The sequence below is a fragment of the Dromaius novaehollandiae genome, chromosome Z (genome assembly GCF_036370855.1).
Source record: "Dromaius novaehollandiae isolate bDroNov1 chromosome Z, bDroNov1.hap1, whole genome shotgun sequence".
NCBI lineage: Eukaryota > Metazoa > Chordata > Aves > Casuariiformes > Dromaiidae > Dromaius > Dromaius novaehollandiae.
The window spans coordinates 84326110-84352608 of NC_088132.1; the positions used below are offsets into that span (position 1 = coordinate 84326110).

The 26499-nt window shown below is 45.0% G+C and overlaps 1 long non-coding RNA gene across 5 annotated transcripts in view; it reads left to right on the plus strand.

Annotated features, from left to right (window-relative positions):
- Positions 1-26451, plus strand: part of LOC135325127 (uncharacterized) — a 64747-nt gene extending 38296 nt beyond the window's left edge. For 3 of the 5 annotated variants that reach the window (XR_010386320.1, XR_010386317.1, XR_010386319.1), the window contains 2 exons: positions 6893-13169; positions 13952-26451. This is a non-coding gene — a long non-coding RNA (uncharacterized LOC135325127). Of the gene's footprint in view, positions 1-491; positions 592-6892; positions 13170-13951 lie in introns of all 5 variants that reach the window. The other 2 variants (XR_010386318.1, XR_010386321.1) reach the window with 1 other exon arrangement.
- The last annotated feature ends 48 nt before the right edge of the window (positions 26452-26499 follow it).

Here is a 26499-nt window from a genome sequence, read left to right on the forward strand (position 1 = left end):
CTTGCAACCATGCTGACTTCTCACACTAGTGTCTGTCAAAACCCTTCCCTCCTGTATGGTGAGGAAGCTTGTCACTATGAAACGAACTGATTTTGTTGCTGCTCAGAACTACCTGCCTAATGATTCAGAGATTTGTGTGCTGCGTGGTGGCCTCGGTGCATTTTGTGGTCCATGCGGTGGTTAGGCTGTTGCTAGGAGTCTCAGCAAAACAGAGGGCGAGATCCTTGCGTGGTGTTAATCAACAGAGTTCTTTTGAATTCAGCAGAGATTTAACCAGTTGAGGATCTGACTTAAGATGCACAGCTCATATGCCTCCCTCAGTGAACAAAACATTAGATAAATAAATTATAACGATGTATTCCCGTGGGATTATTCTGCGTCCAATTCCAGGATTATTACCAAGTAGTAATAATTAGTGCAATGTCATCATCATACTAATTTTTTTTTGTTCTTACTTTTCTACACAAATAAACACACTCTTGGTCCTGGAGAACTTCCAACAAGAAGCTTTGCTTCTGCAAACACCGTTGCGTACTGTCCTGCTGGAAGCATGCCAATGGCCCTCCTGACTTGGAGGAGTTATTGATTTTGGTAAGTCTTCTCACAAGCTGAAGACTGAGTAGAGACAGTGCATGCTGGATCTAGAAGATATGAGCTGATGAAAGATGACACTGTGAAACTCAAGAGATAGTGCTGTCTTGCTCTTTGTCAGCTTTACAGATTAAAGTCTGATGGACCAGATATAAGTCAGCACTGCTTCATAGGCCCTAGAATGAAAAATAGAACAAAGTAAAAGCATAAATGCAGAAACTGTAGAAGGAAACAAAAAAACATAACAGCCTGGTAGCATCAATGGTAGAGAAAAGGGTGGTAGGAGCAAACAGAAAGGGCTGAAGCAGGGAGGTGGTTGACGTCTGGGCTGGCCCTAGCAGCTCGGCTGCCCTGGGCTGGTTGGTTCTGCTGTGTGTTCCCCAAGGGCTGGACAGCTGTGGGTCCGGAGGGATGCTGCCCCACTCGCATCTCTGAGCAAGTGCCCCCTTTATCCATGGGACCTGCGTGCTGGTCCTGATCACCCTGGAGTCCTAGGCAGCCTTAAGACAACATTCAGAAACTCAGATGTGACTCAAGTTCAGGATGAATCTGTGAAGGTATCTGTGGTGGGTTTAATTCCTTCCTGGAAGGAAGCGACAGGGTAAAGCTGGAGGGACGGAGCCGTGGCAGAGAGCGGCCAGGACGTGGGTGAGCCCTTTAGCGTCTCGGGGGCACGTCCGCACAGCCGAGTCTGCTCCTGTTCCCGGGCAGCCGGAGGGGAGCCAGCTCTGAACTCGGGCTGCTGGAGCCATCCTCCATGCGTGCCTTGTTGGGCAGCAGAGCGCTGACACGACAACAGGGCGTCGAATCCAGAGGTAGCTCCTGCCCGGCCGGCTTGTGCCATGGGCAGAGCCGTCTGACTGCAAAGGCTGTGTAGACATGCTCTTAGGTAAAACTGAAACACTACCATTAGGATAATTATTGATAAGCTGTAGAGGAAAAAGCACCAAATCTTCACAGCAGCTCTCAGGTTGTAAATCAGAGTAACAGCACAATAGAGATGCTATGTAGATATGTTGTACTGCAACACTAAGAACTTAACATCTATTAGAAATATTGTATAAATGTAAGAAGCAAAATAACATTGGAACACAAAGGGTGTATCTGAAAGTTTGAGGAAGGTTGGATATAGTAAGCCTCCAAACCTATTTTCATGATAATAATAAACAGTGAATACTAAGAAGGTTCTTAGCAGAATCCTGAACACATTTGGGGGACCTTATTAAAAATATTTAATAATGTTATTTAAGCCTATACAGTCACCAAACTCTATGGGTGGGTACAAACTGGGGGAGACCTGAAAAAGCCATTCTCCATCTCTGGGCTCCCATCCAGAGCAGTTGTTCACCTGAACAGAAGAACTGTAGAAATTAGGGGAAGACCAAGGTCTCACTTCTTTTCTCACTAGCCAGGTGGGGCGGAGATATAAATAACCTGCACTCTCTGGAGATGTGACTTAGGCGTGTAGTTAGGTGCATAATTTTTATGAATCTGCTTCCTCTGCTCTCATAGCTAGCTGGCTGCAGCTTTGGTGCAGCAGTTGCACACTGCAGCATCTGCGTGGTGTTGTGTCACTGCGGTGGGACCCTGGCATGTGCCGGCCAGACCACACAGACCTGCTGCTGCTGGCTGCGAGCCGAAAGTGCTGGACCAACCTACGGCACTCCTCAGTGCATGCCATCTGCATCTCCAGCCCTGGCAGTCATCATCTATGAATGGCCAGTGCCACGGCTTTAGACCGCTAAGACCAGTATCGTGATGGTGTGATGGTATGCTTCTTTGTGCACCAGTGGTCCAGGAGACACGGGTTATGATATATCCCCATAGTTTCTCCTTCCCCCAGGAAATGCACCAGGAGCACCAAGCCTACCATGAGACACAGCAGGTTGGGTTGGGTGAAGAAGCCGGCCATGGAGTGGAGAAGGAAAGCCAAGAGAGAAAGGCTGTTCTTCACTGTCATTCCCTTAACCCCAGCTCTTTTGCCTGGAGTTCAGTGCAAAGATTTCCTCGACAGATCTGATCTTGATGGCTGAAATCCTCAGCAGAGAGCTGTGGCAAGTTAGTAGAAGAGCATTTTTCTCTTCAGAGTACTTTGAGATCCCCCAGTGAGAAACACAACTTTTGGAGTATACGTGGCTGTTCCTGGTAGCACGGCTGTATCAAGCACTGCGTGCTGCTGGTGAGACACCCTGCTACGTGACGCAGATGCAGTACTTTGCCACATGAGTCCTTTGCATGCAGCTCTTTAATTCAGCTGGCAAAACATAGGAAAACTGAGCTTATGGCTTCAGGAGACCCAGTGAGTTGTCCTAGAGGATTATCACAGCCAGCAGGGGTGAATCCTCCTCCCTCCCTCCCTGCTTTGCTGCATACCCTGCTTGCTTTGCGCTGCTTCTGCTGCTCACCAGATCTTTCTGTAAGCCCACACAATCTGCAGCAGCCGTGGAAAGTCAGCGCAGAAAAAACTCCGCCAGGATTGCTTTGTGCTGGGTTGGTGGGCTGGACTGATGGGCAGAGGGGCCAGGCAGGCGCTCGAGCTGGGAGCGCTGGTGGCCGGGAGCCGTCAGAACGGGTTTTTTGCCTGCGATCGGCAACCTGAGCGATGGCATCCCGACGTCCTAGCAAGCCCAACCCGTCCTGGCACGGGACACAGCTGCTAATGATTTCAGCCGGGGTGGGGTCTTAGGGTACAACCCCGGGTGCTCTCCAGCGGCAGTAGGGTTGTCTCCATGCTCCTCGCAAACTCGGCCAGGGCAGATCACATGTACCATACAGAGCTCCGTTATCTCCAGCTGGGACCAAGGACCGTATTTCCATAGGCGTGTGTATAAGTAAGGGAAATATATGCAACTTTTTAGGCAGTTTTGTTTACAAGTCTGAATTAGAAGGCGACAATGGTGAAGGGAAGCTGGTTTGAAAGGGCTGGACCCAAGAGAGTCAAGCATAGAGGGCAAAGAGAAAGCAAGAGGGGAAACTGCAAGAATAACAGCAGGAAAGATTTTTGATATTTCACATAGAACTGAGACTCTAAACTCCTCGTCCCATTTCCAGCCCAGTCACTCCTCTCAGCTCACTCCTGAGCCCCAGCTTGTATCTGCTGCGAAAACGAGGATAATACTGGCTTACCCTCCATGTGGATGGAGGTGTCTGATGTTCAGACGGGTGAGCACGGGGTGTCCCCGGGCTCAGGCACGCTCTCAGTGAGACTTGGTGAGCATGAGGGGCTCTCCGGGTGGCCCACGCCAGCGGCTCCGTGTGCCGGTGGGCTTTGTCCCTGACTGCCCGCCCCGGCTCCGCGCACCCCTTGTCTGCTCAACGCACAAAGCCCGCGGTGCAGCTGCCCTTATCTTCCGCGAGGCAGGTTTGGCTCCCCTTCCCCCAGTTTTTGCGCGGCAGCTTTGGAGAATTCAGACTGCTTCCTTTGCTGCTGAGACGCTAGCAATAAGAGCCGTTCAAGGTTAGCGAGACAATTTGTGAAAATGAACGAACTGTTGGGAAGGCTTCACTCCACCGTCTAAATTAATAAGACTTAGTATCAGCAGGTCACATCTTGCGTTCAGTGCATCAGTAGCTATTTTACCATTGACTTCGCAAGAAGTAGGATTGGGTCTGTACTTGCTATTTAAAACAAACAAAACTATATATTAAATTAGGCTTCCACTGCTGCAGAATGTTACAGGAAAGTAAAACCGATACTGCTAAATTACAGATGAAGGGGAGAGTCCAAAATTTCCAAAATGCTCTCTTTTTCTTTTTTAACGACTGTCATTATATTTTGATGTGTTTAATAATACAGCAGAGGTTAAATGAAACATGAAAAAGGGATGTACATTAAAATTGAGATAACTCTTCCTTCAGTGAAGTGGAACCCAGCAGATGTAGCTGCACACTGTAATTGCTGCCTGTTTCCTGTCAGTCTGATTAAGTTGCATTGTCCCTGCTCCAAGTGTAAGAATCAGTGGCTTCCCATAGGGCACAGCATGGGACAACTGGCTTTTGCAGTCAAATGACTATGCGCACCTCCTGCTTGTCCTGTTAATAGTATAGACAGACAATATACATTGATGACTTATAAAATCAATAGGCTGTGTAGTGTGGTAGAAACACAGTGTCTTTCATCTTCCCAACACTCCAGTCAAGGACCAACATTTTTTGGTAAATTCCGTAGTTCAGGGGACCGAATAACCCCAGCGCCTGCTTGTTCGGGCTTTATTATATAAAATCTGTTTCTTAAGAGTTATTATGCACCTCCTAACATTATTCTTTTACTCTTTTTCAAATATGACATCGTACATGCTGTTTACAGTTATTCATATTTTCCTTTCTGTAATAAATCCCTACTTATAGGATTAAACTGTTGATGGTAAAATCCAGTACCTATCTGTGGAGTATAAGGCCAGATTCCCAGCTGCTATAAATTGCAGTAGATCCACTGAAGCCAGTGGGGCTACTCTGATTTACAACAGCTGTTGGACTTGCCTGAAAGGTCCATAAAGTGAAATTCTTTTTTATTCCATTCAAAAAGAATGTAATGTGCCTCATTCAGCACTGCATTGCCCTACTTTTGCTTTAGAGTAATTCTGCTGCTTTCAGTGGCATTACATCAGTGCAAGGCTGCGGTAGCACGGAGGTGAGTCAGGCCTGTTATTTATAATTAATAGCTATTTTTTACAAGTGGCCTCCAATTACTTGCTGCTAAATTGTATGTGCTACAGCACATTTGTGTGTTTGCATTTAACCGTAAAGGCAAAATTGTGCTTGAGCACAGAAAGATAAACTGAGGTTGCGCTTACAGAGACCCGGACAAGAAAAGGAGGGCGGGTGACACCCTGCTAAGCGGTGCAGTACCTGCTCTTCAGGCACGTGGCTGCCCATACGAAAGCCTGAACCCCGATTTAGGCATTTTGGTTAATACGGAAAAGATGAGGAGCTCCAGAAGGGGACGAGCCAAAGCAGCATCCTGAATAGGGAACCGCCCCGCACAGCGGAGGTGTCTGAACTCCCAGCCCCCCTGGGGTGCAGAGGACGGTCCCCGCAGTGGTAGTCCAGAGCTCGACCAAGGGAAAGCTGCTGTTAAAAACAGCAGAAATCAGTGTTTGACACCGAGCAGGACAAGCTGCCCTGCCAACGGGCTGAAACAGCCGCTCTGTGGGGAAAGCCAAGTTCTCACCCCAGAAAAGGTTAATAAAGCATTGGAGAGCAAGGAGAAGCAGCCTGATCACCTTCGGAAGGAGCATGGTGGCACGTCCTGGCGCGCCCGTTGGCATGACTCCGTTGAGTGGAGAGAAGTACATGGGGGAATACCTCAATTACAGAGAAATTTTGGTGGTCGAGCAACTAAAGCGCTTCACAGACGGAGTCAACAAATGAGCTTGGTTGGCTTCAGGGTTAGCAACAGCTGAGCAGGAGGGCTGTGGGCTGCGATTCTGGATTTAGGCATCTCTCCCATTTAAAGCCTCACTGTGACTCTCTAATCTGTAGTTGGATCTGGGACCTTACTTTCTAAAAATGGAAATTAATATTAGAAGTCTTACCTTAACACATGTTTATTTTCCAATTTATAGAATGTACCTATTACACTCTCCAGACACATGTGCTTGATTATAATGATTATCATATGTATTTCTCAGGCACTCATCACCGTAATATCAAATGTCATTATATAAATTATGAAAGAGCTTCAGCATTTCTTCCAAGGAAGAAGCCAGTTTCCTCTTTTCCCACATTAGTAAAAGCACAGAAATTAAGCTGACTTTATGCCACTTTTGTTTCAGTTCAAGACATAACAGCCAACTCCCCAGTGTAATGTGCGATGTGCACCTGAAGCCAAACCCTCTGCAAAACTCTGCGTAAAAGGGCCTGCAGACATGCAGAGAAAGCCTGCTCCAACATACAGGGCTGCCCACTGAGTTCTTCCTTCTCCCCCCAGCCAACACGTGTGCTCACGGCTGATCTTATTTGTCAGGATAAGGACGCAGGAGCCGCACAATTAGGAACGAGCAAGGAAAGGGAAGTCTTGAACTCAGCTGTCGAGGTTATAGGTCCTGACTTGAATCCTGGTTGCTGCTCCCAGGGGTATTTTTTGTTCTCGTGTAAAGACTCGTCAGTGAAAAATACAAAGAACTGCTACAGCAAAACCCAGTGTAAAGTCTTGTCTAAACTGAGGGCTCTAACCACTTGGGCTAGGGTCACACTTGCTTTTCCCTTTCTGCTTCAAAAAATCTTGCATATTTGGCTTAGCTTAGAAAGAAAGAAAGATGCCAGTATATTTTCTTACTTGACACTGCATCTGTTTTCTTAGAGGTGGAACATGGAGATCTGGATTGCTTCAGAAGAGCCAAGATTTTCTGTTTCCTGGGTAAAAGCTCTAGTGGTCTCAAGAACTGCTCTAGCAGAGGAGACCAGGCTGCCGAGTTGGCTCTCACGCAGAAGACATGATGCTAGCAGCGTTTGTGAGGTTTCTTCAGATCCACATCCTCAGAAGACAACGCGGACATCTTGTGCTGCTCCAGGAGAATTTTCTGGACAGTTCTGAAGACACATATGAAATTATAGTTCAGCCTGTGTGCACTGGGGCTGCTCTGTGGTGGGGAGAAGCAGGACCTATGGCTCCAGAGATGGCCAGGCTGGTTGGACCAGGGTAGGGGCTGGTGCCCAGGGAGGCTGCTCAAGCCAGCTAAGACCCATCAGTGCCCGCCCTCAGCTGCTGTCATGTCTGTTCTCCAGTACTACTTACTTTCATCCTTAATGCACAAAAAATACGTGTTATGTGTTCAGTTCTTTGTGAATGACATCATAACCTGCCTAAATCTCAAGGTTTTCACCAAGATCCAACTTCCCAAAGTCCTTAGGGATTTAAGATCTTGGTTTAGGCCACTACTAAGTAGGACAGCCTGCTGAAATCCAGACTTCAGTGTCACGTCCCTGTAAAGCAGGAACAAAGCAGTAGGGAGTGAGGATACCAGATCTGAAATGCTGACTTAGACTAATATCTCTTTTCTTCCTTTGCGCCATTTATGTGATTATTTTTGTGATTCATGTGTTCGAAAATCCCTGGGAAAAAATAATCTTTTTTTCATTTTTGCTTTGCAAGTCACTTTGTAAAGAACCACTTTGGTGTCTTTAGAGGGCTTTAAGCCCACCTGTTTCCTCTGTAAAGCACAGATGAGGAAACACGAGCGAAAGGCTAGCCCGGCATCGACCGTAGAATTCAGGAACCTTAAGTGAAACTAAATATATTGGTCCCACATCTGGGAAGAGTTTTTTAAGAAGGATTTTCGCTATCAAAGTAGAAGATTTATTTCACTTATAAAAGGACAGACGGACCCTGAAGAAAGTAACATTCCTCTTGTTCTGGCGGCAGCGGAAACCCTGCGACTACCCGTGCTGGGGAAGTCGGCGTTTCTGAACTCTGCCTCCGTGCACATTAAAATCAAGATGTCAGCAGTACTTGAGGGAAGGAGTTACTCAAAGAACAAGGGACCAAACCCGAGAGGCGAATCCAGTGACGGGACTCTTGCATTGCTGCCTGCTCCTTCCTATCTCGATGTGCTTATGTGGACACTTGAATGCCTCTAAGGTCACTTGGATAATCTAATACCGCTCAGGATGATATCTGGCTCAGGCAGGAACTCTTACAAGGCTTTAAAGAACATTTGTCTTCATTATTTCACACCCTCATGTCTGTATGATTGATCTGCGCTGAGTTTTGTTTAATTGCTCGGAAGGTCTTGAGGAGTGACATTTGGAGCCAGCCGAACGGAGTGTCTGAGCTCCCTCTGCTGCTCCGCCGCACGCAGCGATCGCCACGGCCGGCGTCCCCGGCCACGGGCCGCGCTCCGCGGGGCGCACGCCGAGCCCGCCGCCGGCCCTCCTGCTGCGAAGAGCGAAGACCGAGAAGGAATAGCGCGTTTGCCAGGTGCAGAAGAGCCAGGACAGGTCTGGCACGTGCTGCCAGCTTTCTGATAGGGTGTCACAAAGGCTGGAGAGCAGCAGCTCCCATGCTGGAGAGATGCCGAAGCTTCGCTTTTATGGGTGCAACCTTCTAGTTTGACTGCCTACACAAGGCTCTTTGGAGACCCAGTTAGTCCGCAGCCAAAGGAGTTGATTTTCCAGTGAGAACACCACTCATGCTGGTGGGTCCGACCCCAGCCAGAGGACCCAGTGCCTGGGCGGGTACCTAGAGCAAGATGAGGACTGGCTGGCTCTGTCCTCCAGGATTGCATAAGGCCAAGGGCTCATGCAGATGAGCTGCAGAAAGCAGGGAAGGGAAGTAGGCCGTATGAGCTCTCAGGTTGTTGTGCTGTGTAGGTTGATGGTCTGGTGCCTTGCACTTGAGTCCTGCCACTGCAGGTGGGCTTGGAGAGCTCGCTTGTTATCCCTTGCAGAGAGCTATTTCATCTGCGTTAGTGGCTGCTCTTCTCCCTCCTGGAACAGTTTAAGGTGCCGGTGCTATAAATCCTGGGTTGTTTGGAGATTTGTATCTATTATACTTCAGTCTGGCTACTAAAGATACAGTTCTAGTAACAGAAAAAATGTGTGCTTAAGCTGAATTTAGGTGCTTAAAAGCAAGATAGCAAGCTGCAGAACTTCATCTTTTCTGCGTAAACCCTGGAGAGGTTGTAGGCCCCTGGCTCATGACACAAAGCTTGAATAAGTCCCTGGGGCTCCTCTGTCATGTGCGTCCTGCAGCAGCGGTGCTGGGGCTCGCCTGAGCATCCAAGGTCATCCAAGGTCACTTGTGCTTTTCTGGTGCAGGCGGCATCTTGCCGACGTTCCTGGCAGGGTTTGACCAGAGGGGCTGGTCTGACCTGCTGGAGGCACCCAAAACCCGAGGGCAGCACTCAGCACATCACCACAGCCCTTGCCGTAAGGACCACGGTGATGGCAACCCATTCCCTGCAGTGGTGGCTGGCCCGGGAGGTCAGCCAAGGAGCTGCTTGGGTTCCTCCTTGCTCAGGCAGGGCTTTCTCCCGCTCCTTCCACCTCCCAGCTGAACAGCGTGCCGGCTGTCCCAGACCTCCGCGGCCCTGCACGGACCTGCACAGCTCGGCTTTCACCGCTGGCCTCCATGGTTTCTGCCTTTTATTTAATGATAAGCAACCACACGGTCCTGGAGTTGCCTTGTGCATCGGGGCCTAGGTGTTTATCAGTGGAGTTGCTTAAGCTTGGATCTCCCTCGTTCAAAGGGGAATGAAATGATACTAAACCTCCATAGCTGAATCTCAGCTTTCAAACTCTTCATCTTCCGTGCAAACCCTTGTTGTTCTTTTTTTAATGCTGTGCATGCTTGAGAATGGTAGTTGTTGTTGTTGTTTTGAACTAGTACTGTATTTTCCTGAACAGATGTGGTAATCTGGCAAGTATTTCATGGATTTTATTTTTGCTCTGTTTCATAGTTTGACTTTAGTTAAAACATCTGGATGTTTTAATTGTGGCTGGGTGCTGCTTGTAAAAAAGGAAGTACTGGTAAGAAAAATACTAAAATAATTTAAATCATTTTAAAATTTAAATAAGTTATAGGAGGTTTAATTTGAAATGGGAGTCCTAGTGCCATATATTATTCAAAGACCTAATACTAGATGTGGCCTTGAGAAATTCCTACATGCTGGATATGACAGGTAGATTATTTTTCTTTTTATTGTTTACTTAGGCCATGGTGCAAGGAAAGGTATATATGCACTTGACTTACCTCAAGCCATGTAAGGTTTCATTAATTTTTAGGGAACAGCCCTGATGTTTAGAGCAAGCATATCCTTGAAAAGCTGAGAGAAATGAGAGGTCTTCGTGCTGAACAGTGTCTACAGCATAGTCTGCATCATTAGAGATCCGCTGGTCCTGTGCTCCATATGCCCCAGCACCTACATACATTTCCCTGCAGAAATCCCAGCGTTAGCTGTGTCTGAGGTCTACAAGGGCTTCCTGAAATTGTTGGTCCACGTGATTGTGAACCTCGCCTATTCTCTTACATCTGAATTCACATCTGTTTGAAAGAAAACCTGTTGTGATCAGGTTACCTTTCCAGGTTGGCTCTGGACTTCAGTTTTCCCATAACCCGAAGAGGTTGATGTTGTGCTGCTGAGCAAGGTCCCTGGTGCTCCTCATCCTACAGAGAGCTCAAAGATAGGCAGCTATTGCCAACCACGAGTCATGCCGGGGACACTGGGTCCTGCTCTGTTTCTGTGCTTGCTGGTGTCGAACAGTCCAGTCCAGCCCAGATCAATAGCAAGACTCCAGCTCTCAGAGTGCCCCTACGTTGGCATTTTAGCTCATATAATAGTGTGCTTTTGAAGTGAATCATCCAGTTGTGCTGGACATTTAGGCATTGTGATTCAGTCTGCTGAGTGACCTTGGAGCATGAAAACTAGATTCTTGCATATTTAAATAAAAGATGATCTTCTGAAGCACGGCTAGGGCACTCCAGTCACTGCAACGGGCATTTAGTCCATAGCACCGTACTAGAGGGAATCCAAATAAACCAGCAATGTGTACAGTGTGGATGCTGGATCCTCAGCACCAACTATTTTGCTCTGTGGATGGATTCTGTTCTGCCACAAAACATCCTGTTATTGCACACCACATAGGTATAGCCTCTGAATACTAACACAGAGCCATGGCAGTCTTAATTTGCCACAGATGTCTGCAACTCATCTTCAGGTCCCAGACTGAAAGGACCAACGTGGCGTGTCACAGCTGCATAGCCCCATGGAGATGTGAAGTAGGATCTTCACCTACAGCAACCAAAAAATCCTTGGGGCCACCAAGCTCCACTGTTTCCTTGCTTGGTTGGTGTCAGTGGGCAAAGCTGACCCAGTTCTGGCCTCGTCTCCGTTGGTTTACAGCTGTTCTTCACGGACGAGGCAGCACAGCAATCTGCACTGCAGCTGCGCACGAGAGCGTGGCGAGTGTCACTGGAGACTGTCCCCAGCTGAGACCTGGGGGCGGGTAACCATCAGGAACGCTGCCGGTGAAGTAGATGCCGTTTAGCATAGCAAATTAAGCTGAGGTCATTAGGTTCACAAGATAGAGTTAATCAATATCTTTATTTGCTGAAAGTGAGCAGAGTTATTGATAAACGAAATTCTTTTTCTTACATAAAAAGTGAAAGGAAGCATGCCAGCCGTGCCGGCAGAGGTACACCACAAAGCGGAAGCAGAACTTTGGCAGGGATTTCCTTGCGTCTCTTTTACAACTCCTCTTCTCGTGAAGCACATTTCGGTGGCAGGTATTCTTCACACAGCTATAGAAAGAAAAAACACCTCCTTTCATTGGGATTCTAATCAAGGATGTTTCTGGATTAAATCCAGCAGATCAGGGCAGTTCCTCAGGGTCCGAGATACCATGAAACATCCGTGAAACAACAACTCCTCCATCATTTTGAAACAACAACTCAAGAGTTGCTCAGTTTGTGCAGTTCTCAACCTATATTTTACTGGAGAGGAAGTCTAATAAGTCTTGCGCTTCTAACAGTGATGCATGTGGCCTTCTGCAGCATTAGCCCTAGTTTTCCTAGGTGTAAGTAGGGCAGCAGAGAGGGGCCTGGCCTGGCTCTATTAACAGGCCCAGGGGACATAGAAATGTTTGGAAAGCATTGTGCTACAGCGAGAAGGAGAAGGAGAAAGGCGCCTGGGAGGAGGACGAGAGCTTGCAACGGCAGGCAAAAATGATTTTTTTCCTTTTGCTTCGGGGTCTGGAACATCACTCTGTTGCCCTGGATGGAGGTGAGGGGAGAGGGACGCCTAAGGTGAAAATCAGTACGTATCCGTGCCAGTGGATGAATAGACAGATAGACAGAATGACACAGGGTAAAGCCGTATTGCAAGACGAATATGCTACAGGCTCTCGACATTAACTAGTCATTATTTACACACTCAGATATCTATGATCCGGTGCATGGACACAAAAGCTGTGGAAAATATCTCCATTTTCAAACCGAGTTTTAATTATTTGTAAAGACTTCAATTGTTCAATAGATAATGTCATGGATTGGTCCTCACAGTGTGAAGTGCAACCGTCCAGAACCCCCACAGTATTATAAATAGGCTTCGAAGCTGGGATTGATTGATGTTTGGCATAAAATCTATTCCTCTGAGCATGTATATTCCTTCTGTTCACCAGTTTCATACAAATATACTTGGGCTGATTTTTTATTCAAATCTCCAATTTATGTAGGGTTTAAACTGTTAAATATTTAAAGCCTTTTTCATCTTTTTTTTTTCCTCTTTTCTGTTAGAGGTAACTAAATCTTTTCCCTAACACAAACAAGACTCGGAGATTTAGCACATTCCTGTGGGGGAGAGAAAGGGTTTATTAATTATATTGAGACTCAAATAATATGCTTCCTTGACACTAATGTTCCATCAGTTCCAACCGCAAGTATCCTGTGGGATAACTTTAAAGCCTTTATCAGGATCTAGATTACTGCATTTATGGCTCCACAGAAGAAAGAATTTAATGAACAGCGTTCTGAGTTTGAAAAGAGAATCTGAGATAGAGCGATATCAAGGTATAAAAACTATAACAATGAGAAGTTATTTCAGTGGAATCTCTGGGACTCCATAATGAAACATCAAATAAAGGTAAGTATAATGTACCTTTTCAAGAATATACATAAATATCCAAGACTCCTCAGATTGAGGATTTGTCCTTGTTGAACCTTGTCTGCATCTGACAGGGAAGATCTCAGTGGAGTTGTGTCTTTTGGAAAATTTCTTTTCCAAAGTCTTATTTAACTTTTCACTTAGCAAATCAATACTCCCAAATAATTTTATTTTTGAATTTTTATGACATCAGTACTTTTCTTTCATCCACTCCTTTTTTTCTCTATCTTAAGCTAATATATTTACATACCTTCACCGTTGTGGTTATTATTAATTCATTTATGCATGCCTTTGTATTTCAGCAGAAGCATAGTCATGAGGCAAGACCCCATTATGTCTTATTTATTCTTTATTATTATTTGTATTACAGTAAAATCTGGAGACATAGATGAAGTAATGACCATATTGTATTAGTTACTTTGTCTGCACAATGAGAAAAAATAACATCCTTAATTCGTAGATGCGAACTGCAAGAGAGAAAAATTAAATGACTTGATGTGTCTGTCATGAAAGCAGATACACCAAGAGGCACTTAGGTCTCCTGAGCTGCCAGTCATTCGGTACCTTAATTTCGAGCACATCCTTCATTTCTTAAATCAATATCTTGTGTCCCACCCTGGATGCTGTGTAGCTCCAAAGCTGAAGTAAACTTGGGAAAACTGCCTGCCCATTGGCAAAGTGCTTCAGGGAGGCTGTTACTCCACAGATACCAGCAATTTCCCTGCACTGGGTGATCCAGGCTGTCGCTCTTGATCTTTCAGATTGTCTCTGCCTCAGGACCTGATTTCCAGTGAAATACTCTATCTCAGTGCAGTGCATTTGGAAGCAGCCAATACTTGGAAATATTTGGTGAAAACATGCACAATGAACATTATCATATGAGTTTGTTGTACGTAGTGTCAGTATGTCCTACAGAGTCAGGACACACTGCAAAATAACTTATTTAGAGGCTGGTGTTCAGGATGGGTTTTGTGAGACTGTGGTACCCATCAGACACGAAATATCACTCACTGAGTAACGAGACTCTTCCTTTTTATCCTTGGATTAAAATAGTTTAAAAGTGTCTATCAAACTCAATCCTCAGTGGAGCTGGAAAACTTCAGCTCTTTGGCTTCAGCGGGGACCCGTCTGATCCTGCATGAGACCAGCATCTAGCAAAGGCTCTCTTCCAGGAAACCTCTTGAGCATAAGCATTGTTTTAAGACTGTGTCAAATTCTGTGGGGCTACTTACGACGGGACATTAAACATGAAGTTAACTGTGACTTAGGCTTCTGCTGGATTCTGGCCAGGATGAGAAATTTTGCTTTCTGTATGTGTTTAGCTGTTGCCAGAGCTCATCCTTGATTTGACCTCCAATTGTGAGACACTTATGGATGAGTTCTCCGGAGCAAGCCGATGCTCCAGAAGCCCTTTCCTGAGGAAAGTGTGTGGTGACACGCAGCGGGCCGTGTGACTCGTTATTTCTAGCACTGGCCTTAGGGGCCAAATTCGATGAGGCTCTGAGCACACTTCACACAGTCAGACAAAACACAGTATTTTCCCCCTAGACCAGAATAAACAACTCTGAAATGAATTTTAATATTGAAGAGGAATAAAATGGCATTCAGAAAAGTCAGGCTTTGAGAAGATGCATCTTTACACCTTACTTTCATTAGTAGTGTGATCAGCCTAAGCGACCAGATTTGTACTCTCATAAACTGATTTTGCAGTAATGCAACCTTTGTCATTTAATTACACTTAATTTATATCAGCAGAAGTGGAAAGAAGAACAGATCCTAAGGTGCTAGTATGCCTCCTCTTTGTAATGCGACTCGCTGCCTCGACCAGATCATTGCCTATGGGAGAAGACCGCTCGGAAGATAGCTGGGGTATGGCATAACGCTGAACGCCGTCCGTGCACATCCTCCTCGGTGCCTGCTTCCCAGGCGCCGGCATCATCCCAGCAGCTGCAAAGCCTGCGGGTTTAGCTCCTGGGGTAACTCATCCAACCTGCCAGCACTAGGCACGCTGGTGCTCTCCTGAGTGCTGGTGACCATGGTGCAGAGACCTGCACTTCAACTCCTGAGGACTTGAGAAGTTTTGGACAAGTTTCTGCTGTCCAGCGGAGAGCTGTGACCCAAGCTGCTCCCCTTCCCCTGCTACTGCCTGGTCTCCGAGCTGCCCAGCGGGAGTTTGTCGTGGAAATGCCTCTGCGAACCTGTGCTCTTGAGCTGCGGGGCCTCGCGCTTGCAGCTCTAATCGTCCTTCTTTTACTTCTTGCTAACAGCCAACGTTGCAACTGATATCAAAAACCCGTCGTGCCATTTCACCCACCGCAGACGGCTGCAGCTCAGGTCTGTGCTGTGTGCTGGGGCCTTTGGGGGCCCGAAAGCAGAGCTAATGGAAAGTCAGGTTTTCTTTAGAAACACTCCTTGCAGCCAGAGAAAAGCACCAAATCCCCTGTCCCTCGCTGTACCCGGCCATCGCGGACAGCGTCAGCAGCACAGGACGACGTGGCCACAGCATCCAGGGCAAAGTGCTGGGGACACTGCAGAGCTCAAAGCAGTAGAGAAGCAGGACTGATGAAAAACGTGCAAAGCATGCAAATAATAATATCAGAAATTTTAAAACAAACAGTATTAGGGTTTACAAGCAATCAAGCCTTTAAAATTGCATTGCTTAAAGCCCATTAAACAAAGCAAAACTCCTCTCCAAATCAGTAAATAGAAGTTGTTTACAGCAAACAGAATATCACTGAAAATTCTCATTTCTGAACTTTTCACAGATAAAAAAACCCCCAGCTTATCAGTTATTCAAACATCAGCATTATTCCAAATTGATTCAGGGATGGCTGCTAGACACATTTATAACATAAGAGAAACAAAATAGAGTCGGACCTGAAGAAATGGTGGAGGAATGTTGGAGAGGGACCCAGGTTGCTGGTTTTAAAATTTTTGCCTAAAATCAGGCTTCGGGGTTCCTATTTTGGCATTCAGATAATAAGCCTGAATTTAAGAAGTGCTGAGTATTCAAAGGAACTGAAAAATGCTCCTCTTGGGTGGAAACTAGACCATCGTCAGGTGTCTAGCTTCATACGGCTTGCTTACCATCAATAAATTGCTGCATCATTTAGTGCCGAAAACACATATATAATTTTAGTCTTAGGGAGATAGATTGCTCGTGCACAGTATTTCTCTGAGTGTGAAACCTTTGCAAGGTCAGCTTACCATTCAGTAACCAAAAGCAGAGTAAAATAGATGTTCCAATACTCAGTGGAAGCTTAAACTAGGAATTAATTTATATATTGTAGCATTTGACAAACCTCAGCTCCTGATGTCTCATGCTCAGCCTTACTTTATAGTCACATCTGTTAGTTTAAAGCATTTTTAGTTTATTGAAGAAGCCTTTACAAAGAAAAAACAGATGATGAAAATCTCATCTGTCAAAACTGTTATTAAAACCGGTAACAGTGTGAGGTTTTGTTTAAATTGAAAGCATCATTTATTTTTTATCAAACATTTTATAAACAATAACATTTGAGAAGGATTTGGGGGACCTGGAGAGCCCTCAACAAAATGCAGCTCATTATGTTGCTTTGTTTAATGTGCTGCTCAGAGATAAGCAGTGGATGCTTTCCATTACCTCGATGGGAGGTATACTAGCTGGTGTGACTAGAGAGGTGGAAAAATCACCTGTGCACAAACGCACATTTATCAGTCACAAAGAGAGTGGGGAATAGCAAACGGCTGGGAAGTGTTCGCATGAGCTAAAAGGGAAAATGGGCAGAGGCACATTTTCCGACCTCGGGTCTTAAAGCTTTTTTTGGCCCCGTTGAGAGCCAATTTTGCAGATTAATTACCACAATGGGAGACGATAATTGAAGGAGAGATCTGACATCCCTCTCCAGGTTGGGGGCCTGTGGCTGTGGCCAGGGAAAGGAAGGGGGAATACAACCAAAGTTTCGGTGTGCGACTGTGCGTCAGGTTTATCTGGTGCCGTGGGAGTGTGGAGGTCCTCGTCCCGTCCTCTCCCCTTTCGCAGAGGTCCTTGCCCTGTCCTTTACCCTTTCGTGAAGGTCTTCGCCCCATCCTCTCCCCTGTCACAGAGGTCCTCGCCACATCTTCCTTTTCACAGAGGTCCTCACCCCATCCTCTCCCCTTTCGTGGAGGTCCTCGCCCTGTCCTCTGCCCTTTCATGGAGCTCCTCGCCCCATCCTCCTCCCTTTTGTGGGGGTGAAAGGTGCAGAAGGTGCATAGAAAAAATTGACCATAAGATGGGCATAAAGCCAATGGGTGGATCTTCCAGCCCATCCGTCTTAGGCAAGAACAAGCTGGGCAAAGAGAATGGTCCTCTGTGCCTTGCCCGGAGCTGCCTAGAGCCACTCGCCGGGAGCCATTAAAATTAGTCTTTTTTTCATTTTTGGAATTTCCACCTCCATGAGCATCAGAGTATGAAAATGTATGCGAGGCTTCTAGACTAAGTCAATTTTTAAATATAAAAGCAGGCTAAGGTACCTTTCCAAAAATGCAATGCCAGACGCTTCTGAAGGCTTCATATCTTCATCTACAGAAACTCTGGAAAAAGAATTATATTCTGGCAATTCTTTTTCTTAAACTCTCAATTGAAATATGAGCATTTCACACTTCTGTAAAACAGAAGTGCCTTTACCATCCCAATCTGGGACAAGCTGTTAGAAGTTCATAGGGTAGGGGATGCTTTTTAGGAGGAAGATATCACACAAACATCACAAATACTCTCTTTCCTGCAGGATTACTAAATGGGGTTTAAATGAATCAAAACAAGGTTCATAGAACAACTTTTACATTGCAGAAAACTAAGCAAAAGAACATTTACAAACAAAGCAATTGACTTTGTTGATGATTTTAATCCCTTGGCCGCTGTTCCAAACATTTATGGTTGAATTAAGCTAATGATGGGAAGATCCCAAAGGACTCAGGCTGGCAAGTGGGAATGGTGTTTTCCAAAACATTCAGCATTAACCTAACTCTGCTCCATTGAAGGAAAGCTCGCATTGGCTTCAGCGGGAGCTGAGCCACGAGGCGGCCGAGCACCGCTGCCGGAGCGGGAGAGGTTCCCTCCGGCGGGCCGGGCCCCCTCCCGCGGCGTGCACGGCTCCGTGCTCCGAGAGCCGCCGGCAGCCCCCCGTCTTCTTGCATACATTCTGCAAACAGGGATGTTTGGGATCCAGCTGTTCCTGTGTGGTTTCCTTGTATTGTTGTGTTATATAAAGAACGAAAGAACAAAACCTGCCCTAAAAGTTTAGATATTTATTGCAAGCTATCTGTTCTTTCTCAAGCCAGCCGTATTTTGAGATCAGCCCGCCCCTCCCTCTGTGGGACATGGACTTTTCGTATTTTATCTCCATTTATGGTTATTGCATTGTAAACATGCAGCAAGCAGAAGTTATCATTTGCATATCTCTGAGAATTAGCCAGAAAGATTCTCTCTCCATAAATGATTTATATTACAGCCATAACAATTGAGAGTCTGCTCTAGTCTGAAATACCCTTTTAAAATATATGCCCTGATCTTTGACCTGGAAGGCAGAGCTGATTAAGATATGCACAGAAAACATTCAGTTATGAAGTAGAGATTAGCTGGGGATCAAGTAGTGATAAAGAAAGAGCAGTAGAAAGATAAATACTGGAGAGGAACTCTATCCATTAACTAGACATGGGCTTACATTAGAATATTTTATCTAATCCTACTCCAAACTTTGGAATTTATATTCAAAATACTTCTGGTTTTAGGTATAACTTTACAAAAACCAAAATCTGATTCATGGGGTTTTGCAAGAGCTGAGGTACCTAGTTTGCCTCTTAGTGCGATTGGAAATTTGATTTTCCAAAATCAAATCATGGTCTTGTGACTCCCTTTGGTCCTGCCTGCTCCTATACTTTTGAGCTCTTTCGATAGCACTTTAAATCTGCCAGGGCATGTAGGATTTTGAATAGCTGACTTTTCCCCAACCTATGTGCATACATATATAAACATATATATTTCACACACACACAATTAGCTAAAACAATGAATGCTAGAGATATCCCAGGTGACACACGGAAAGCGTTGTTTTCTTCTATCAAGGACTCTGCCTTATTCATGTGCATTGTTCAGAGCTCAGAGCTGTACAGTGAAGGAAATTGTTGCCTTGGGACATTGTCTTCTTTGTTGCAAAAGCTGGAAAATACTGACAGAGGAAGAGAATAGGAAGCTGGTAACTCACTTAAACCAACATTTTTGAAGTTGGCCATTAATTTTGCTCTCTTTCTTCATTCCTCTCTATTTTTCTGAGAAAGCGTGTTTGATGTGATGCTAATTCATATGAGAGGCCTCTTCTGAAGTACTGAGTGTCCACATGTGTGACTCAAGTGGCTTGGGATGCATAAAATGCTCCAGAAAACAAACTTGGCCTTATCCTGCCACTGGGGCATCCACACACTTGCGATGGCTCTGGAACAGGGCAGTTTGATCCAGATCGTGTGTTGAGGGTCGTTTGCAGCCCTGGCCATGTGTTGCAGAAGATGGCAGGTGTGACACGTACCCCTAGATGGGGTTCAAACTCCCTCCGTTATACTAAGGCTTGCCAAGGGTAGTACTTTTCGACAGAAAGTGCTTCTTCCACAAAGTTTCTGCCTTATTAACTTGTGAATTAGCTCAGCAGCTAAGTAGAGGTATCTTATTTGGTTATTTTGGAAGACACTCAAACACCATTTGGGATGTGAGGCAGTTCAGGAATGATCCTGTATTCTGGTTGAAGGAACTGCTCTGTTTTGGTGTTTACCAGTTATCTTAACATCATCCTTATCACAAGCTAGATAAGGCAAAGCTAACTAAAATGATGCATTTTCAAAAGCCAAACAAAACACTTGCATGGGTTATAAAAGCATCTGTGGAGAAGCAGAAGAAAACCACAACTCCCTCCACCTATCCCAAGACCAGCTCGCTCGCTCTGTCATTCAGTTGGCAGTCTGTTTAGACAGTTACCTAGTTACGTGGTTAGGGACCTACTTCTTACATCCTCAAGTTGCGCTCAGAAAAACAGTTGTGTCTGAGGTCACATATTTACTTGTACACCTAGCTCCTTCCCTTGCGTTCCCGGCAGCAGCTCCATTCAGGTACGAATCTTCTTTCCAGGCCTTCTACCTGAGACTATCTCCTTGTTCAACGCAGTGAGAAGGGCAACTCAGGCCTCCTTGTATTTCACTGTTGACCACAGTGGTACGAGCCATTTCCAGATCGGTAATCTATTATAAGGTAAAGCCTTCTCTTCTGTCTGGGAGAGCCATGCTCAAGTTCTGACCAAAACCTCTTCAATCACAGCACCTTGTATTTCTATATCTTATACAAGTTGGCAACCGTGTGTCGTACACTCACATAAATGATGCTGATGCAGGGAGAACATTAGTGGCTTTGATTGAAACCAGCCGTGATGGCAGCCACCTTGTAGTGATAATGGTTTGGGGTGACTGAACCTAAAACTACTCGTCAAGAGACCGTGTGGTATGTTCTACCTAAGAAAGACGGACTCAGAAATAGGCTGGTGTGTCCATCAGAGGCAAAAGCACTGGGACTCTCCTGTTGGGCTAGTGGACCTTCTGCTGAGTTCACTCTGCCCGTGATTTAAGTATCCTTCACGTCAAAGTCCTGGAGCACTAGTGCATTGCAGCAACTAGGGATGTGTGCCCCGTCATCTGGGGAAGCCACCTTAGAGAGGAAAGATCTTTCAGGACATGTAATATTTCACTGGATTCATACAATGGTATAAGCTTCCTTCTCCAGAACTGAGTGCATTTTTTCCACACAAAGTTCATTTTTTTCATTTAAAATAGCAAAGGCATTTTTTCCTCATTTTCTCCCACCTGCCAAACCACAGTTCCTCATCCTGTGTTTGGAACCTCAGTAAACAATTCAAACATCTTGTTAAAATTTGAGCTAACACAGAGAGAACTCTCCAACAAGGTCCTTACCAGCTCAAAACTTTTTGAAAAACTTTTAACAAAATTACTTTTTGGATTTACAGTTTTACTGGAGCCCAGTAAAAGGAGGAGTCTGCTAGGATTTTCTGTATAACTCACAGAACAATTTGCAAATCTTTTCATGGCCAAACTTGTCTTATGAGTTGTGGCAAGACCACCATACAAGGAAGGGTCTTCGCCTTTAAAGATTTGCAGAGCATTCTCCTCTTCCTTTTCCTACTACTACTCACTCCTGCACTCTGATAGTCTCTGTAATTAATCCCAATTGCTCTAGTTTTACATTTATGCACTTTAATGGTTAAAATTGGTTTTTCTAGCCTTTACAACAGAAATCCACATGTTTCTTGGCTACTTTTCAGCTGCTGCTGATCATAGCCATCCGCAGCTCGGATGAAGTTACGCAATCTTGCCAACACTTAATCGACCATGATCTGAAAAGCTGCTGCATTGTTCAGTTTAAAAACTGTGGCCTAAACATGAGTCCTGCATTAGTGATGAATGCAGATTTCTCCTGAGACGGCACTTCCAGCAGAGGTTTGACAGCGTTCTTCCTTCACGGCCACTGTGCTGAGATGTTTTGCCTGTTTTAGGTATCTAGTAAGTAGAGACTGGACACAGTTATGGTGCTGAGCCTTCGCTCATCCACACAGGGCTTTATTCCTCTGTCTTTCTTAGTTATGGTAATCCCTGGAGGCTGTTAGATTTGGCTACGACTGCTAACTCCAACATGCCTTTTCGCTCCCTGCTCATCTGCTCTGTCAGGTTATTCCCAGCCTGTTTTACTTGCTGCTCCTGACTGGCAGACTTCAGTTTTTAACAGGGATGGAAACCAGCAAAAAATCTCCCACCTCCCCAGCTTTTTTATAAGAATTAATTTTGGAAGTCTTGGTTCTACACTACTTTTTGTTGCTAAAATACACTTTAAATGGTTAGAGGCCTTTCAATATAGTGAGTGATGATTTCCCCAAATTTAGTGAGATCCCATAGATCCCTGACCTCTTATCTCTACAGAAGGCTGAACAGGATAAATCTCATGCATTCTCGTGGTATCTTGTGGTTTCCTCATGGTAAGCAAGGGCCAGCAATAAATCCAAATTATATGCTTTCCCAGGCACACACCTTTGCAATGCGAGCTTAAGAACACCACTGAATGTTACACCAAACCAGACCAGTTTGCAAAGGTACAGAATTCACATGTATTATTTCTCATGATTTTCAAACTCATTAATCAACAAAACCATGAAATGTGCCTCTCTGTCACGCAGTGTTTCTTTTGGGACCACCCAATTGAATATGGTGAAGAATACTCTGCCACTTGCACAGTGAACAGCTTTTAGTAGCAAAGTCCGTCAGATAGCTTCTCCTTAAAAAAATAGCAAAGAATTGGTGACAGGCACAAACCAACAAGTGTGGACAACATTTCTTTAGTTCTAGCAAGAAGGTAACCAGAGATTTGGTGGCTACCAGCTCAATTTTTACGGTTCTGACAGAAAATGCAGTAGAAATCCTTGTCTGTCCTCTGCCTGCCCAACCAGTGAAAGCTTTTTGCAAGCAGGCAGTGTGTCCCTGTGACCCCAGATTGCCCACGGATGGCCAGGGATGTCACAGCTGTCACCGTGCTGCAGGGCACTTAGCAGGCATGGCTAAATGCTGCGTAGTCCTTCACAGCCTCTTTACGCCTGCTCCTCTCTCCTTTGGAGTTCATGAGCAACAGGTCCTGGCATGCTTACCTGCCCCGAGCAACAGCTTTTCTTTCTTCACAGGGATTATGTCCTCCCTAAGGATCAATTCTGCCCCTTGACTAGAGGCTTGCTCATGCCTTAAACACACCTCTCCACTGTCTTCTAGAATATCTTGTAAAATATTTTTGCCAGAGATTTTACTGGAGGCCTTTTAACATCTCCCAGCAATAGCTGATCTATGATTTCCCAAGCTATGGTGCTTGTGTTTAATACGATTAGGAAGGCATTTGGATCCATTTTCTAGTACCACGAAGCACTGTGGTTGAGATGCTGAGGTGTACCTGGGAACGGTTTGGAGCACTTGCATTGGCTAACCCTGTATTTTAAAAGGATTTAGAGGATATTGCTGCAGAAGTGCTTGAAAGAGATAACAGCAATAAAGCTACTGTCATTCACTCCTCCCTTTTCATTAGTTTGATACTTAAGCTATTTCTACAGTCTAGTGGCAGGTCTATGCAATGCAAAGCTTTGGGGTTTGGAAGCACTGGAGTAAGCCAAAGCCAATTCAAGGATGAGTCTCTGAATATGCGGTAACCTGGCTTACTGCCTGCCGTGTCTACAACACTGCAGACAGATGGACTTTCCCTGGGAGCTAGGGGCATGAAAAGTGTATTTTGTGGTCTGTGGGTACCTTACGTGCACAGCACACTCTATCAAAAGATGTGCTATTATCCCTATTTAGGAAAGAGACAATCAAATTAGAGCAGTGTGGTCAGAAGACCCTTGGCTGCTAGTCCCTACCTTGCTTCTAGAGCAATAAATCTTATCCAACTTCAGTGCTCAGCTCTGACTTCTCAATGTCTGGTTTGGCTGCCTCCTACTTCTGACTTGCTATCCTTAGCGTGCTTCACAGGCTTTCAGCTATCTCACGCTTCTGGCTCTCTAATCTTAGAGCAGCTTCTAACTTTAGGGTGACTTCAAGCTTCAGGGTCTCTCACTTTTGTTCTGGTTCTTTCTGGGACATGGCCAAGTAGGTGAAAGGCTCTAGAAGGATTTTCTGAGTTGCAGGCTGAAGCTAAACCCACCTTGGAAGCCATCTTTTTTTTTTTTTTTTTTTTTTTGGCACTCTCCCTGGATGTGCAAAGGAGTTTGGTCAGGAGAAGATGTCTATTCCTGCATTCCTAATACCTGAACTAGCTAGCATTGCTTCTATGCTAGCAATGGTCCAAGTTCTCTCAGAATTTTCCCAAGATCATGAATGAAGCATTTTCATAAAAATCCACGTAAGCAAATTTCATGCGTGTTCAGGATCCGGTTCACCATGACCGGCTCAGCTGATTTCATAAACCACAGGTTGCTCCTCTGCCTCGTGTCCTCCTGGTTCATCTCTATTTGTATCGAAGGGTGACTATAAAGTTTGTATCAACTTTCCTCAGTAAAACAGTTCTTCATCAAATAAAACCTTCATAGATAGCATTCTCTCCCACATGTTTCATGTGCAGACATAGGCTCTGCTTGCTGGAAGAAATCCTGATTTTTCTGGTATTTTCCAGTGCTCAATTTTCAGATCTGAGTAAAAAAGAACCCATCCTCTACCTCCTTCTCACCAAACATCAGCTTTGTCTTTTAAACACTCTGCTTTAGGATGTGCTGTTAAAGATAAGGCGTTACTCAAATTATGTTGCAAACAGGTACAAATCCTACTGACTATATCATGATAGGGGATGTACGGGAATGGCAAGCACTGACTGGCTGGTTCAGGATGGGCTTGTCCCTAAAGAGGGAACTGGGATGAAGAGGAGGCTCCTTGATACGAAGAGTCTGGAGTCCAGAGGAAGCTGAAGTCGCCAAATGAGGAAGAAGGATTTCCTTTGCTGATCTTCCTATTCTGAAGCAGGGTAGAAGCAGAGTTGTGCATACTCTTTTCCTAGGCAAGAAAAGTCAACTGCAGTCAACCTTGGGATCAGCCAGAGTGGCTACTTTTATCTCTGAGCTTGAGCCGGTGGGAGTAGGGAAGGCCCATCAAGAGCCACGGATGGGCTGAAGTGCAGAGCGGTCCCAGCTGGCAAAGAAATAAATAAACCTGCATGGGTCAGGCAGAAGATCGTGGAAGTAATGGTGGGGTCTGGCTGGTCAGAAGGAGCAAGGAAGAGCTCCTGGATGACAGAAAATACGGGACAGGGAAGCCCTGTGTCTCATAAGCACGAGGAAACCGAGCTCAGGTTGCTCTATTTCTTGCATTTCCTCACATGGCTCTGCAAACTCTATATTTTTCTCAGATTGTAAAAATATATATGAAGACATATTGTCTGGAGACCATCTCATTTTTGAATTCTTAAGAATCTTTTGAGTGATTCAAGGAGCACAGAAGGAAGTCAAGTAGCTTAGCTTAATGAATAAAATAAAGCAGTTGAGAAATACTGTCTCTCAAATAACCAAAAGGACCTCAAGACATCTTCAAGTCATTAAAAATGAAATAAACGTCTTCTTGGCTTGCTTGTACTTACCTGAATTGTGATCCATGAGAGGAGATGAATTTGGCATGTCATGGTTAGTGAAGAAAAATGTGGATACAGTATGGATTATTCAATTCATTTTATATTTATGGAAATATTATGTGAGGTGCTTTGAAGCATTCTAGCAAGCATCTATCTGTCATAATATGCTAATAAAACAAGGCATAACCAGTTCAATAATGCTTCTGGACATGAACCGTTGATCACAGTTTGAAAAGAGTGACAAATATTTGGAAATAACTGAAATGAGGGTAAAAATTAAAATCTTTGTAAAGGTCACATGTGGTCAGATGCATCACAGCTATCATTGACTATGTGAAAATTAGTTGTTTTAGTCTAATAAAATCCAAGTGGCCTCTCTAATTAGTGGAGAGACATTGGAATTAGGAGAGATGATTTATCCTGCCCGACCTTGGACAACTTTCAGAAATAGATAGGATGGCCCCTCCTCCTCTTGAGGTACTCACCTATTCCATTTATAGCAAGAGAAGCTGAGAAGATTCATTAGGTAAGACTAGATGCCTAACTTCTACATAACTAAAGTTAGATGCAATGAATCCCATCTGCAGATGGGTGCAGTAAGTCAAATACACTGTCAGCTGTAATGAGTAGCAATGAGAGTAGTCCTTGCCATTACTGAAGGCCAAGTAAGGCTTCCTTTGATTTTGGCAGAGCCAAGTTTCCTCTCCTTAGTTCTGGAATACAGTTATTTGCTACTTTTATAATTTCCACAGGCATATATCCATGTTCCAATTACTGAGATGACGCTTGCACCAGTATGATTCATGCTGTCAATTCCTGTCTCAAGTTAGATTCGAGCTAAGTTTATTTTGGGAGTAGTGGATACATACCTACCATATAGAGGTGCAGAAGAAAACAGTCTTTTTTGGCTGCAAAGACTGTAAAAGTTTGGGTTTCACATCTCTAGAGAGCCAAATTGGTGGTTGGACGTAAAGCAGATGGACTTTGTACTCCGCTTTGAGTAGCCTGTGTATACATCCACATTCTTTACGTAAACAGAAGCATGGTTGCTGGAGGTTGCAACATTAATGAAATAAATACTGTAAGAGCTCTGTCCAAAGTTAACCGTTCCTAAGATTTCCTTGGTGAATAGTTGCAGTGCCTCCCTTGGCA